This window comes from Eubalaena glacialis, chromosome 18 (genome assembly GCF_028564815.1).
Source record: "Eubalaena glacialis isolate mEubGla1 chromosome 18, mEubGla1.1.hap2.+ XY, whole genome shotgun sequence".
NCBI classification, from domain to species: domain Eukaryota; kingdom Metazoa; phylum Chordata; class Mammalia; order Artiodactyla; family Balaenidae; genus Eubalaena; species Eubalaena glacialis.
In genome coordinates this window covers 5686839-5700506 of record NC_083733.1, presented here as the reverse complement: position 1 = coordinate 5700506, position 13668 = coordinate 5686839, and the positions used below count along the sequence as shown (strand labels likewise).

The 13668-nt window shown below is 45.1% G+C and overlaps 1 protein-coding gene across 1 annotated transcript in view; it reads left to right on the top strand.

The window, feature by feature from the left end:
• CDH13 (cadherin 13) overlaps positions 1-13668 on the top strand; it is a 1030117-nt gene that overhangs the window by 538606 nt on the left and 477843 nt on the right. The window lies entirely within an intron of this gene.

Here is a 13668-nt window from a genome sequence, read left to right as displayed (position 1 = left end):
CAGAGCAGCAGTGGGGGCCCCTATCTCATCAACGGAGCCGCCCAGCTCTGCGCGAGACTTTGGGCACAAAAAGCCAAGAAGGGGGACCCTGGGGGGATCTCAGAGGAGGTCAGAAACCTTACATTAACATTGGCTTTCCAGAAACCAGCTTGATAATGAAGAGCTGAAAAAAGTATAAACCCTTGGACCTGATCATTCTACTTTTAGAAAGCCATCCTAAGGAAATAGGGAGGAATTTAGTTAGATTTTTGTACGATGATGTTATAGCAGGACACGATCCTTAAAATGGAAACAGTTGCTAAATATGAAGCAATATATAATGGTTAAATTATGGCACAATTTTGCAAGGAAGTTTTCTACAACCATTTAAAATATTTTTGAAGAAGTTCTAGTTATATGGGAGATTTTCAAGATATTGAATGGAAACAGACACACCAACACATATGGTATCCTCATTACAGATGGAGTATTTACACATATCATGATGGGTATGTTTGTGAAGAAGCATGACAGAGGAAAAATCAAAGTGTTGGTGGTTGTATTTGGTGTTGATTTTTTTTTTTCTGAGTTTTCTACAATGTACTTGCTTCTCTTTTATATGGAGAAACAAAAGGCTATTTGTAAAAGGATAGTTTCAGAAGTTGACACCTGTTCAACATTCAGAGACCAAAGTAGTTGCACACAGATATTGGGGTGAGCATTAAATCTCATATAGGCTCCAGGTCTGTCCTATCCCCTCCCTACGACACCCCCAAGAGTCCCATCTCACAGCCTGTGTTAAGGACCCAAGCCTCTGAGGGCAGTAAGCTCATTTTTCAAGAAATGGGACAGGATTCCCAGCCATTTTCGGGGAAAGCCTCTGTGGGATGCAGCCCACTGAGCTGGAAGCAGGCACTTGGGAACGAGGCCCAGTCAACAGCGTTTGCTTTCCATCACCATTGCCCGTCACATGCGCATATTTACCTGGATTGGGCTCTGGGGGGTGGCGGCCAGTTTCTAGGACTGGACTTGGCATCTCTGGTTTTCTTTGTCAAAACACCGTGTAAGAACATCCCAATCCCACTTCAACAAAATTACTTCCTCTTCCCTAAAAAAACCTCCATATTCTTCCTTTTCTGCAGACAGAGGGTGGAGGGACATTGCATTGGAAAGTCAAGTGCTCTGGCTGGGAAATGGGTACCCTGGGTTTAGCCTCCTCTGTCACCATGAGATACTGACCTTGGGAAGACCAAGTAAGCGCTGGTCCTCAGGATTCCACCCATAAAATGCAGATAACACTTGCCTAGCTACCAGCTGGATTGCTGTGAGTTTCCAGTGAGGAGAAGATAGAAGAGGGCATTAGAGGCATTAAAATACTAGGCAAATCCAGGGCAGTGGGTGAGGAAGGGCCCATCCAGCCTCATGCTGAACAGTGTGTTCCAGGGTCCCGGGTCCTGGGAGGACCTCCCTCTCAGAAACTTTGCCAAAAGGCAGATGCTGTGAGCATCTGCAGGGGGTACCATCTGTCAGAGGATGCCAAAGGGTGACCAGTGTGCATCCTCAGTGAACCTCCGGCAGGGAATCTGGTTGTTGCAGAAATTGAATGTTGGCACCCTCAGAAGTTCCCAGGTCCAGCTGGACTTGACGGTGACCACAGGTGACCTGGCAGCTGTCAGTGTCCAGCTGCTGTAGGACAAGCCAGCTGCAGACCATGGGTAGATGCCCTCTACTTTTTCCCTGCCTGTGATAGGAATATCTCTTAATTTTCAGATGCAAGGAACTAAAGATACGATACATTTCATAATTTCATAGCATGGTGATTCAGACCTCTGGGGTTAGCAAATTGCCATTCAAGTCTCAGCACTGCCGTTTACTGTGCTGTTTTTATCTTGGGCGACCCACTTACCCTCTCTGAGGATTTTTGATTCTCCTCCACAAATTGGGGATAGTACCAGCATCTCTAAGGACTGTATAAAATGAAATAAAATTATTTTTGCAAATTCTTAGCACAATGCCCAGCACCTAGTGAGCATTCAGTAAATCAGAGCTGCTCTTATTCATTTTTTGCTGAAAAAGATTTAAATTTTTTGGTTAAGTTCCACAAGTTTTTAACATCAGTTTCCTACCTTCAACTGTGAGGAGGTTGACATCTACCACCGACTCATGGTTTTTCCGTCTATCCTGACAGGAACTGAACTTCATAGCATTTGCTGCCCCTCTTTTAAGTAAAGAGAGATTCCTCTCTTTAGAGGAAGCTGAGCTCTAGAATTACCTAGGAAATTAAGAGGGTACAAGATAAAGGATAAAGGAGCGGAAGTATTCTTGGGAGTGTTCTGTAGCCTGGAAATAGGACTAGCGTGAATCAGAGAAACAGGAAAAAACTGGTTGCCAGGAGTGAGAACTGGTAAATGAGAGGCTGAGAGATGCCTTCTTGGGGTGACTCCGTAGGAGCTATTTTAAGAGCTGAACAAGAGTTTGGATGCATGCGTGGCTAATTGATCCTCTCTGATGTTTGTGGGACCCAAAGGTGGTTTAAAACTTCGTCACCCTTTTGGGAGTCCTTCCACATTCAGAGAGAGATTTCTGGGCTCCGTAAACCAGGGTCCACCTCAGAGTGAACATTCTCCTTAGATGGCAATGACCTTGATCTCCAGGGACAGTGAGGGGAAGATGCCTTGGGGCAGTTACAGTGGGAAGAACTCAAACACCAACATTCAAGTACTGATAGGGAGTGGGAGTGATGAGAAGGTGGCCTTTGGTCAATCAGGTGGCTTGGTTTTGATGTTGTCAAAGATACCAGTCAGAGATTTTCTTTAAGGAGAATTTTTGATTCATGAAGTGTCCCTTTCCTCTGGCTTCCGAAAGCTGAATGCAGGGCTGTCAGGTACAGCTGTGCAGGGATTTTACTGCACAAGGGGGATGGCTGAGGGATGAGAAAGGCCTGATCCAGCCCCCAGTTTACTCGCCAAAAGCTGCACTGCAGTTCAGGGCTGTGTCCACAGGGAGAGGGCAGCCCCTTTCTAATGCTCACAAAGGTATCAGAGGGCAGGGTTGAGTAGAAAACCCCACTATTTTTTTATTTTTAATTTGGGTCACTTTTATTTTTATGTAAATGATAATAGTGATTAATATCAACGGCTCTGGGGTCAGAAAATTGTTGTTCAAGTCTCAGCACTGCTGCTTACTGAGCTGTGTGATCTTGGGCAACCCACTTACCCTCTCTGATCTTGTGATTCTCATCCATAAAATAGGGATAGTACTAGCACCTTTAATGCTTGTATTGAGTTGGCCAAAAAGTTCATTTGGGTTTTTCCATAAGGTGTTACAGAAAAACCCGAACGAACTTTTTGGCCAGTCCAATAAAAGATGAAATGACAAGTTTTTGCTAACTAATAGTTGCTAAACAGCTAGTAAAATAGAGTCTGGTCTGTAGCATAGAGCATCTCGTATTTTTCCTTAAAGTGAGGCCATGTAGTATGTAGCAGTTACAAACATAATTTTGCATGTAGCCATGCTGGCTGAATTAAAAGCACAGCTTTTATGGACTAGCTATGGGAACTTAGGCAGGGTATCTGCCTTGATTTTATCATCTGTGAAATGGGGACAATAATAATACTGATCTCATAGGATTTAATGGACTAAATGAGTTAATGCGTGTCAAGCGTTTGGAATAGTACCAGGAACATGGTAAGCCCCATACAGTCTTACCACATGAGTGAGAATTAGTGAGGAGAAAGGCAACGGAGGTAAATGAAAACTGGTGGTGGCCCAGCCTTCCCATCTCAAGCATGAACTTCTCTTAAATAATCTTGAGTTTATTTGTAGTTTCATAATGTACTCCATAGCATATCAATTGATTCATCAATTCATTCATTCTTAATATATTTGATTGAGGACCTGCAGGATGAGGAATATAATGGGAAATAAGACGCACCAGGTTCCCTGCCCTCATGGAGCTTTCATTTTAATGCGTAGGCTTTGTTTCAAAATAAACGGATTTAAGTTCCTTGCCACTGTGTACAGGTGATATGCCAGGGAGTTGTGCCGTGTTCCTTGTTCGTCTTGGTTTACCCCTGGCGCAGGGCCACATGTGCCCAGTGGAGAGGCTGCTGGGGCTTGGCGGGCATACAGTGTCTGAAAGGAGTACCAGGGGTACAGCGGCCAAACGGCAGCCTGGCCTGAGCCACTCTTCACCAGCCTCACGAGGACCCAGTTTCTAATGCCAGGTCCCCCATGCCTCTCGCTCTTCAATTTAGTCTTTGTCCTGTTTCCTTCGTGTCCCTGCTGAGGAAGGTCCCTACCTATTACTCTGTGTTTGGTTCTGCTATTTCTGGATTTAATGAGAACTGGGTTCCTGCCTTCTCAATATACTTTGGGCACAAGAAAGTTGCAAATCCACTTCATTTCAAGCACCTATTTAGAAATGATTTACTGTCTTAGTGCAGTTAGGTCCATCTTGTCCCTGGTGGGCATTGTGGTTGGTTGCAGATCTGCTTCTTCAAAGAGCAGAATCCTGGGTCTCCAATTCCCACATTTTACTTTCCCCTCTTGCAAGTTTAAAAAGCAGAGAGCACATGGGTGAATTTTGTTGTTGTTTATTTTAAAGGTTAAGTGCTATTCACATACAAGTTCATGCTATGGTGCTAGCATTTTCCAAATCCAACAAGAAAGCATTGTGAACTAAGCCTCAGAGATTTGCACGAAAAGAAATAGTCTGAGATAAATTTGTCCTTGAGCCCCTGAATGTGTATCATCATTAAAGTTACTGTTTATTGAACTCTACATGGCTGATGTTGTGCTAAACAACTCATATACATTGTCTTACTTAATCCATTTCACACAAGAAACTTCAGAAGTAGGTGTTAACACCATTTTATAGATAAGCAAATAACTGTTAAATAACTTTTTCAGGGTCTCCCAGCTGGTGTGTGTTGAATCTGGGATCCATATTGTTTCTCTCCACCTCTAAAGCCCTGAATTTTCAATTACTAAGAAACACTTCTTCCTATTTTACCTCCAACTAGACTCTGATGTCTAATCTGCAAATTCCTAGGCCTCTTTCCCAGGAACTCCACTTATTGGAAGGGGATTTGACTCGCTGGATGATCTGTTTCTTCTTAAATACTGTCTTTTTCCAAGACCCACGGCCACCTGCCCACTCTCCCTGCTGCAGCCCCCAAAGGGCTTCCCATGCTTCTGACCCGAAGTGGCACCTGGCAAAATAATTTAGCTCTTGCCGTATTGGAAGCTGACATATTAATGCAAAGCCTCCTGAAATATTACTCATTATTATGCATTTTGCCAGTGTTTGAGTGATTTGTGAACTCTTCACTGGAATAAAGTAGTGTAAATGATTCATGAATGACCAAGTTTATGAAATTCTATAAAAATATTAGCAGGTGGTAATGATTCACTCACACTGTGTCTATAATCTGCTGGCTGCAAATTTGTCAATATGGGAGGACAGGAGTGGAGGGGGAGACAGAGTCTGTTAGGCAGGTGGGGGGTTGGAGTTGGGCCCAGCAGGGGGTGAGAGGTGAAACAGGAAACAGGACCTTGGTAGTGGGCAGGTGTCACGGGCAGGAGACCTTCGCCCTGCTCCATTGTCCACCGTGGGAGATGCACCAAGCACTGGGGATGTCACAGTTGGATGGGAAAAGAGGGGAGCACTTGGAAAGAGAACAATAACTGACATTTACTGAGCACCTATTAAGTCCCCAAGAACTCTCTAGACCTCCACATTCACAAGCTTTATTATCTTGTCCTTACTGACGTGTTAGCTGAGGGCCAAAGTGGGTCCCAAGATATATTACTGTTTAATGTGGGTGTTAACATTTATTGAACATTTACAACGTGCCAAGGCTCTGTGCTAGGTACCTAAGTGATGATCTCATTTAATGTTTATAAAGGTGAGCTTGATGCGGTTATCATTCTCAATTACAGAACTGGTAAAGGGAACCATCTGTGTTCTTGGTCTTAGAACTCGAGTAGGATTCCATTGTGTCCTTCTGAAAATGTGCTCACATTTTCTGGGATACAGCTTGCTCTCTTTTGAGCCAATTTCTGGATAAGTTTTGACTTTATGGCTAAGAGTATTACTGTGAATTTGGAATACACCAGACAGGCAAAGGGTATCTATCCTTGCTCCTGTGTTTCCCTTCATTTGTGGCTCCGCCCCAGTGCTAACACATATGACAATTTAGCAGAAAGTACATTAAGATGAAAAATGCTGCTGTCATGTGGAAGTATGTGTATCATACTGTTAGCAATCATAAGACAATTGGGAGATGTAGATTTACTCAGATTAGAGAGTTATAACAATGTCCATGTTGTACATGGACGATGTACACATTACCTTGATAGAATTGCGCTGCCCTGGATAATACTTGTACTTGGAAATCCTCCCCCAGCCCTCAGTTCTGGGGACAAGCTAATTCTTTCTTCATCCTCTAGTCTGATCTTCCCCATGGCTGTCTTTTTTAGTTGTGATTCCTCCAACTAACGTACAAAGAAAAGGGTTTATTGCAGGGTACAGATGGCTTATAGAATTGCCAAAGAGACCCAACAACCCGGTTTCCATGTAAAATGACCAGAAACAGCGGTGCCACAGGAAATACCCAGCCATATATGATACGATTCTAGAGCAAGGGTTCTCAGCCTCAGTACTACTGACATTTAGGGCTGGATAATGCTTTGTTACAGGGGCTGGCCTTGGGCATCACAGGGTGTTTAGAAGTGCACCTGGCCTCCAGCCACTAGATGCCAATAGTATCCCCCAGTGCCAGTCGTGACAATCATCCAGATACTGCCAATTGCCCCCAGCTGAGAACCACTGTTCTAGAGGAGTCATCATCACTGCCACCTCCTCCTGTCACCCTGCTCCTACGATGCCCAGAACTGGGTGCTAGCGACTCTGCCTTGGCTGCCCTGAGATGCTGGGTGACTCTGATGCCATGCTTTCCGGAACCTCCAATCCCCAAAGCAGAGCCACTGCCTATGTCTCTCACTTCCCTCACCGAGTCGCATGACGAGATGTGTTCAGGGAAGACCCTGTATCATAGGAAGGACTGCAGCTGAGCTAGCAAGGGGCCTGGGGCGGGGGCTGTCACCTTCAGGGTCAGCCACGCCATCTGGGATACAACTTGCTCTGGATGAGTTATACAGTACAATTTATTGCAGGTGAGAGGCGGTCAGTGATGAGGATGGCTAGCCAAGGGCCAGTGACCAGTCCTTGCCTGGAGAGTGTGGCTTCACCCCTATGATCTCGTCTCAACATTTTGGTCCTGTCGATCAATAAGACATATGGCCTAGGAAAGCATCCTAACTGGGAGGAGACAGAGGACTTGGGTTAAAAGTTTAGGCTTTGGAATCAGACCTACTGAGGTTAGACAGACCCTGCTAACAGAGGAGCCATATGAAATTGCCATTTTTATAGTTGAAAAAAGGGTGAATAGCGGCCATTTCATGGTTTGTCCTGATACTGTATCACCTTTGGCAAGCTATTTTCTTCTCGAGCTGTTTTCTCATCTTTAGAACGAGGGTGAGATTGCGGGACCGTCTCCTCGTGGTATTGCAGTTGGTGAGTGGGGTGTGTAAGAACAGTGCTCCATACACTTACTGAGTGTTCCAGAATTGGGAGCCATCACCTCATGTGCCAGTTTTGTAGTTGAAGCTCCCTGCAGGGGAAAGAGAGGTGAAGCAGGTGCTAGGCATCCAGCGAGCAGTTAAATGGTTGAATGTCAGCAACACCGTGTGTTCCTCCGGAGAAGGCAACCATCCAAATGGGCGGTTTTCAAAGCGCGGCCCCCCAGACCAGCAGCAGCGTCTGGGAACTTGTTAGAAATGCAAATTCTCAGGCCCCACCTCGGGCCTAACAAGCCCTCCAGGTGGTTCTGATGCTGGCAGACGTTTGAGAACCCCAGGTCTAAATACACTCAGTGTTAACTTCAGGGCAGCTGGCTTGATTCATTAATTTGCCTCAGTGAAGGTGGTCTTTGAGCCATTTCCATTACAGTGCTGCTGGGGTGATAGGTTTGTGCCTGAAAGGTGCTTATTTCTCCAGGTGCCCTGGTACGCCATGTGAAAGCCCTCTCAATCCAATCCGTACTCTTCAAAACTGCCTTTGTTTTTGTTTCATTAATGGCCCCTGAGAGCCAGGCAAATTTGTCCCAAGCCTCTTTGCTCTTTCTTCTATAGACTTTGGATGCCTGTTAAATACCATGTTACTGAGTCTTTGCTTATTTCTCAGACCAACCTTTTAGGCCAGAGATGAAAGTGTCTTCAGAAGATTTGAGCCAGTTCAGGCAAAAATAATTCCAGATAGGAAGAAGCTGGCCCTGGGCTCAGCAGAACCAGCTTTTCTGCCACCTTAGATCTGTAATCTTGAGTAAGTTATTTGTGGTTCTCAAACTTTGCTGCACTTTAAAAAAAATCACCTGGGGAGCTTTTAAAACCCCCTTATGCCCAAGCTGTACTCCAAACCAATTAAATCAGAATGTGTTGGAGTGGGACCAAACCTCAGTCCATTGATCAAACTCTTCAGGTGTTTCCACTGTGAAGCCAAGTTTGAGAACCACTGAGTTAATATAATTCATTGATACCCCAGTTTATTCATCACTAGGATTGGGGTTAATGACACCAACCAGGTGGATTTTTTGTGAATGTCAAATGAGATATACAGGTAGGAGTTCCTAACACACAATAGCAGAGAATCAAAGATAGTATCTCCCCTCAATCAACCGCTTCACTCAGTGAATATCTGAAACAAACTCCTTTCTGATGTCTCTTTTGACACAAGCACTTAAAAAATTGAAATGCAGAGAAACACAATTCGATAAATAAGTAAACGGATTGTTTTCTGACTCACCTTAGAAAAAAATAATTCAGGAATTGCTCGCAGCCTCTCCCCGCGCCAGTACCTCGAAGCATCTCCGTCTGACTCTTTCCCGATTGGCTCTTCATGTTTCCAAGCACCTCATTTTGCAACCTGGGCTTATCTGCCAGGTGCACCTGGTGAAACTGAGGCATGAAGAGGTTAAACGACACCGCTGCAGCAGCCGCATACATGGATTAGACCACCGAGTTGCTCCTGACTGATTACTTATTTGGTCCACTAAGCAAAGCTGTTTCCTCACTCAGGGCTATGGAAACATATTTTCTAAACTTCATTAGCACAAACTCCTCAGAAGAGGTTCAACTTGAATCTTGGCAGGTGGGAGAACCCCGCATTCCTCCCTCAACTTTCTCCTCCCCTCGCCTCCCAGGCACCTGGCCCACAGTCTGGACCTACCAAACGTTCATGGCATGAATAAACGTGTGATGATCAATTTTTCTTTTTTTCTTTTTTTTTTTTTTGTTTTAGTTATCTAACTATAACCAAATCTTTTTCCTCGTAGCTTTTTTTCAAATGACTTGGTGGCTTTTTTTTTTTGCCCAAGATGCTGAAGAACCACAAAATATCAGGACTGCAAGAGCCTTTAGACCCATTTTATCTAACCTGCTAAATTTATAAGTAAGAACAAGTTCAATAATTGACAAATGGTTTTGACCCTCAGTACTGAAAAAAAAATGCTGTTGCTATTTTGTTATCCCTCCAAAACAGGCATGGTGGCCACCCCCTCTGGGACTAGATCCTGCAAACACAGATAAGACACCCATTCTAGCTTCCACCACCCACTCTCCATCTATTTGCATCATCAGTAGGCATACAGGGTTTGGTTTTTTTTTTCACATTTTGTAAAAATGGGCTGGGGAGGGAAGGAAGGAGGAGTTAGTTGGGAGCAGGGACCAGGAGGAGGAAGGAGCAAAAGAGAAGATGAAGACAGTCTGTCCTCCTCCTCTGGCCCCTTAAAGTGAGCTTGACACTTTGGGGTTAGAGGGCAGAAAATGATGGAAATTATTTTTTTTATGAGATACTTTGCAAAATTGGAGGACCAGAAGCTAATTAAACCAATGGCAAAAGACCGGGTAAGATTCCAGGTTCAAGCACTACGGCTGTGAGGCCAAGCGACAAAGGATGACAGTTCTAAAGCAGGCCATCCCCCTGCCCAGAGACTCCTGCAGCACCTTGGCGTGGGAAGGGTTGGTAACTAGGGGGTGGATCACCATGGCGAAGCTCCCTCGAGTGGCCCAGATGAAGGAGGAAGAAGCTGACACTGATCAGGGGCACTTGTGAAGTCAACTTTGGGTTTCCCAGGATGTACCTGGAGTGAAGTTGTGATGGGGGCTAAGTTCCCTTTGAGCAGGTGGAAACCCAGAGTCCCGTGATGGGGAATAAGGGCACATGTGACCCATGTCCTCACTGAGGCTGCGGAGCTACCGACCTCCAGGTTACCCAGCTCAGTTCTGGCCGGCCCCCTGCTTAAAGTTTAATTGAAACAGACTGCATCAATTAGAGAACTGAAATGGAGTGAATCTGTGAGCAAAATCCCAGGATGAAAAGGAGAGTGGAGGACCCTGCTCTTCTGCCAGCTGAGCCTTCTCTTCCAGCCAAGAGAAGTGTAGCAAAGTGGACAGCACTTACGGAGAGGCGACCTGGGACTGCCAAAAGGTTGTGCACACACGAAGGCCAGCATGCACTCAGCAGCCCTGTCAGGCATAATTCAGATCAACTACAAGATTTATTGACTCAGCAGACATCGATGGGATGCCTAACTCATGCCAGCCACTGGTTCAAGTTACTGGGGATAGAGCAGCAAATCACCACCAAGTTTCTGCTTCATGGAACTCTGTCAATATACAGACATTAGTGGGTATGTAACACATCAGGTGGTTATACATGCTGGGAATAAAAATGGAGCAGATTAAAGATGCAGAGAGTGATGGAAGCAGCTGCATGGTCCAGGCAGGCCTCACCTGGAGTTGACATTTGCAGGGAGACCTGATGGAAGGTCTGAGGGCAGGAATACTGTCCTTCCCTCTCAGGTATCCTTGACATCAGGGGTTCTCATCCAGGGTGACTGTGCCCCCCCAGGGGACATCTGGTAATGCCTGGCGACGTTTTTGGTTGCCCCAACTTGGTGCTACTGGCATCTAGTGGGTCGAGGTGAGAGATGTTACTCAACATCCTACAAGGCACAGGACAGACCCCATGTGTCATGCTTTGCAGGCACCAGCATGGGGCTGACCTCTTAGAGGATCTGGTTTGTTCACTGAAATATTCATCAGGCTTGAATAGACAAGAGGTCTGTTCATTTCTAGGGCACAACAGCACGGGATACTGTCCCCGTCCTCGTAAAGCTCTTGGTCTAGTTGGGGATGATGATTTGTAACAAGACACCTACACCGCCATGGGACAAGGGCAGGGCCATCCAAGCAAGTGATGAAGAATGAGGAGGAGTGTTAGCCAGGGGACAGGAGGGGGCAGGGCAGGAGAGTGTTCCAGAGAGAGGGGGCAGAAGAGCTTAAGCTGCTCTGGAGAAGTGGGACAGTGACTTCTGAGGGAAATAGGAAATGGACTTGACTAGCGAGGAAGGGGGGCCGAATGCCGAGGAATGAGCTTAGACGTAATAGCCCTTGGTCACGGGCAGATGTTAGAGTGTTTCAGGCCGAAGAGTGACACGATCAGATTTGGATTTTGCACAGACCGTTCTGCTTGCCAGTGGAGGACAGTGAGAGGCAGCGAGTCCTGTCTCTGGGTCTCTGAAGCCAGAGTGGCACAAATCACATAAATGACGTCCTCTCCCGGAAGACCTGGGTGGTGAATTCAAACTCATGGTGAAGATATTAAATATACCTTTGGGTGAAATAAGTAGCAAGAATTGGGGGACCTGGTCCCACCAGGGCTTGCAGAGTAGGGTAAGGAGCTTGGATTTTATTCTAAGGACGCCTAGGAAGGCTTTAAGCAAAGGAGTGACATCCAATTTGCATTCCAGGAAGATAAGATTGATTCGAGAAAGTCAACAATAACATTCAAATTGCCGTGAAATGGAAATTAATTCAAAAATGCATTCATTTGTTGAGAACCCACTACCTAGCAGGCACTGGGAGAGAGAGAAAAGATAAACCCTGCCTTCCCCGAGCTCAGCCTTAGAGTTCCCTTCTAGACAGAGTAAACCAGAAAACCTCTCTTTATTCTAAATCCATGGATGGAGGGGTGGGGAATGCTTTATGTGTTTGCCTGGTCCTTCCCATTTAGTTTGGCTCAATCTCCAGGCCAAGAGAGCATTCCCTGTTAAAATTCCAAGCTTTTAGTTCTTTCTTCTTCGTGAGTTTATCAGTGGGCTATCTCAAAATTGTTTATTAAACACAGTTGGCTGGAGCTGTTAGCTGTTGATTTGTTTGATTGGCAGCTGTTTCAAGATCTTTATTATGAAGAAGGCTTATCTTGTTCTTGCAATAAGGCGTTATGTGGCAAAAGATCATTTCCATATTACTTTTCTTTCTTCTGAAGGTATGGATATTTGCATAATGGACTCCTTTAAGCAAAGTCCATGTTTCTGGTACCATGTTGGAAAGATGACATGCTTGCTAAAGGGACTTGATTGTGTTCTGTCACTTGTAGATGCTCATTCCCTGCCTGCAGCTGGGGTCAAACTGAGCCTTGGTCACTGTGCCAGACCAGGCACTCCAAAGGTGGGATAAAGTAAAAGACAGGAGAGAAGGCATCCTCACTAAATGATGGCTTAGCAGGTCAAACATTAATGGATCCAAGACTAGGTTGACGATGTTTGACAATGAAAAGTCGGGAGGAGAGCCCTGTGTTCTTCCGAAGTGGATCATACCCTCCTGGCTTGGGGTGCGCATTGAGTCAATGGCTAACACCTGGGGGACGGCACAGGCAAAGGTGGTAGACCCAAGGTAGAGGTCTTCAACAGCTGGTCATAAAGGCTCGGAAACCTGGGGGACTGGCATTTCACAATTGGTAATGCATTTTCTATTCCTTTTGAGTTTTGTTTTGTTTTGTTTTTGTTTTTGTTTTAACATCTTTCTTGGAGTATAATTGCTTTACAATGATGTGTTAGTTTCTGCTTTATAACAAAGTGAATCAGCTATACACATACATATATCCCCATATCTCCTCCCTCTTGCATCTCCCTCCCAACCTCCCTATCCCACCCCTCTAGGTGGTCACAAAGCACCAAGCTGATCTCCCCGTGCGATGCAGCTGTTTCCCACTAGCTATCTATTTTACGTTTGGTAGTGTGTATAAGTCCATGCCACTCTCTCACTTGATCCCAGCTTACCCTTCCCCCTCCCTGTGTCCTCAAGTCCATTCTCTACGTCTGCGTCTTTATTCCTGTCCTGCCCCTAGGTTCTTCAGAACACTTTTTTTTTTTTTTTTAGATTCCATATATATGTGTTAGCATACGGTATTTGTTTTTCTCTTTCTGACTTACTTCACTCTGTTTGACAGACTCTAGGTCCATCCACCGCAGTACAAATAACTCAATTTCATTCCTTTTTATAGGCTGAGTAATATTCCATTGTATATATGTGCCACATCTTCTTTATCCATTCATCTGTCGATGGACACTTAGGTTGCTTCCATGTCCTGGCTGGAGAAAAGGGAATCCTTTTGAGTTTTTAATGCAGAGCCTAATCCTGAACTCTACGTCACCTTAGTTCCTGTTTAGTGTTTCTTACTTTCTTTTATGTGAGGCTCTCTGTTAATTACCAGAAGTATTTAATCTCTGCCCATCTACAGAAAAAGTTTGATGACCTCTTAACTAGATGGGCCCTCATGGCCCT